The sequence below is a fragment of the Orycteropus afer genome, unplaced genomic scaffold (assembly GCF_000298275.1).
Source record: "Orycteropus afer afer isolate SDZICR_OR568_19922 unplaced genomic scaffold, OryAfe1.0 scaffold00140, whole genome shotgun sequence".
NCBI classification, from domain to species: domain Eukaryota; kingdom Metazoa; phylum Chordata; class Mammalia; order Tubulidentata; family Orycteropodidae; genus Orycteropus; species Orycteropus afer.
The window spans coordinates 7,423,983-7,426,569 of NW_006921727.1; the positions used below are offsets into that span (position 1 = coordinate 7,423,983).

Genomic DNA, 2,587 nt, shown 5'->3' on the forward strand with positions numbered 1-2,587 from the left:
ATTAGTATAATAATTAATGTGGAACATTGATTTTATTCCTCTTAGGACTGTAAACAAGGCAAGAATGTTTTTCTCACCATTTCTATTTAAAATTGTACTAGTCAGTCGAATAAGCTCTGGTGGTACAGTGCCTAAGGCATTTGACTGCTAACCAGAAGGTTGATGGTTCAAAATCATTAGCCATTCCACTGAAGGAAGATGGAGCAAGCTATTTTGATAAACATTGACCACTTTGGAAATCCAGTGGGGTCACTATGGGTTGGAGTTAGCTTGATCACAGTTTTATTTTTAATTTATTTTATTTTTTCATTCAGTACAATAAGGCAAAAAAGAAATAAAGCACTTAAAGATTGGAATATTCAACCAACAACAACAGCGAAAAATAAAACCACCCCAAATCTATTCAATCTATTCACTTATGACATATAATGCCTTTTATAGTAGTATCAAAAAGATAAAATACTTAGGAATGTGCTTGTTTCAGCAGCACAGATACTAAAATTGGAACAATACAGAAAAGATTAGAATGGCCCCTGTGCAAAGATGACATGCAAATTCATGAAACATTCCATATCTTTTAAAGTGAATTCACTGTGTAAACTTTCACCCAAATCACAATAAGAATTAAAAAAAAAAAAGAAAGAAAGAAAGAAAGAAAACCTTAGGAATAAATTCAAAGATGTATAAGAATATTATACTGAAAACTAAAAAAAAAAAAAAAAAAAACTGCTCAAAGGTTATGGATTTGAAGCTCAATCTTGCTACGATTTGATTTTTCCCATATTGATCAAATGAATCAATTTCTAAAATGATTCAATGTAATTTCTTAAAAATCCTAACACAGAAAACAATGAGTTAAATCTAAAATATGCATGCATTATCGTACCAAGCCTAGACTATTTTTAAATAAAAAAGGACTAGAGCTTATTATAAAGCTACAGTAATCAAGACAATGTGGTATTGTTGTAATGACAGATATATAGAATCATGGAAGAGAATAAACAAGGTCAATTGTTTTTCAAAATATACAGAGGGAAGTTCCAGTAAGATGGAGGAATAGGCAGGCAAACCACACAGACTCTCTTCAACAAAGAAAAGGGGAACAAATTAACACATAGAGAAGACAATCCTGGAGCCCTGAGCTTTGAAAGAAAGGATACAGAAGTGGACTAAACACCACCAAGTAGAAGAATCTACATGAAAACACCAAAAAAGAAGACATACGGAGCTGCGGACTGTCAGTGATTCTGACAGCATGGACAGCTTGGATATTGCCAAGTGGTGTTAAGACCTAAGAATTAACCTAAAAACTGGCCCTTCTAGCCAGGGGCTACACAGAGGACTACACTGGTGGCGATGAAAAAAGGGAAAGCAGCAAAGAGGGAAGTAGGCTGAGCCATGGACTTTTGGCTGTCTGCAGGTTGCAGCCATTTTGAATATTTACAAGTGGTTCAACCATTTTGGATATTTAAACAAACAGTGTTCTCTCAGATTCCAGGGACCTAAGAATAGGCTCCATTTGCTAGGGACTGCAAGGACATTCCAGACACAAAGGACTGGAAAAGTGCAATATTCCCCTTGTTTCTTTTATATCCCACACCCTCCTGGTGAATCGAGGTGAAGCCATCCCTCACTCACACCCACCTTATGGGCTGGCAGGAATTCTGTCCCAGTCTGTGTGCTCCTTGGAGACTGGGTGCCTTGCCCTGTCCAGCCCAGATTTTTTTTTTTTTTCCTTTTTTTTCTTGGTTTGTTTCTGTCTGTTTTTTGTTGTTATGTGCTGTCAAGTCGGCCCCAACTCATAGTGAACCTTCCTTGGGTTTCTGAGAATGGATCACTGCAAAAGTATAAATTAAACAACCTTCCTTCCAAGGAGTGGCTGGTGGGTTTGAACCGCCAGCCTTCTGGTTAGCAGTCAAGTGCCTTAGGCACTATGCTACCAGCGCTCCCCATTATTCTCCTACTCTACTTCTTTTCTATTATTGCCCCATCCCCAGATATTGTGGGGCTTTTTTTTTTTTTTTTTTGTCTTTTCTTTTTTCTTTTTTTGGTGATTGTTCCTGTGTGTTTATGTGGTATATTTTTTGTTTGCTTGCTTTTACTTTTTTGATAGTTTTTTGATCATTGTTTTTGTCTAATTGAGTGGGAGACAGCAACCATGCCCATACAATGCAACCACACCTGCACCTTCTATAGCTCCACTTACTGAGAACCACCACTTCCTTCTACATCAATTAGCCATGACAAATGACCACCAATAAGATCCTGACTCACCCTTAACTGCTCTTCACAAACAGTTAACAAAGATCTAAATACAACAATGTCACAACATCTCAGAGACAACAGTCCTTCACAGTCCACACAAAGAAGCAATATAAAGCAGTAGAAACAAGGGAGAAGGATACAGACCCAGAATACATCCCTAAGGAAGCAGCAGCATTGGAACTCCCTGATAAGGAATTCAAAAAAATTATACTTAGATATCTTCAAAGGATTGAGAAACAGATCGAGGAAAACACTGACAAAATTAAGGAAAACATGGAAAAACCCTAGAACAATTTCAGAACAAAATACAAGAACAAATTGA

At 36.9% G+C, this 2,587-nt stretch overlaps 1 non-coding gene across 1 annotated transcript; it reads left to right on the forward strand.

Moving 5' to 3' along the window:
* Nucleotides 1-471: 471 nt before the first annotated feature.
* LOC122150437 lies at nt 472-578 on the forward strand. Its single transcript, XR_006163663.1, has one exon. It is a non-coding gene; the product is annotated as a U6 spliceosomal RNA (small nuclear RNA).
* The last annotated feature ends 2,009 nt before the right edge of the window (nt 579-2,587 follow it).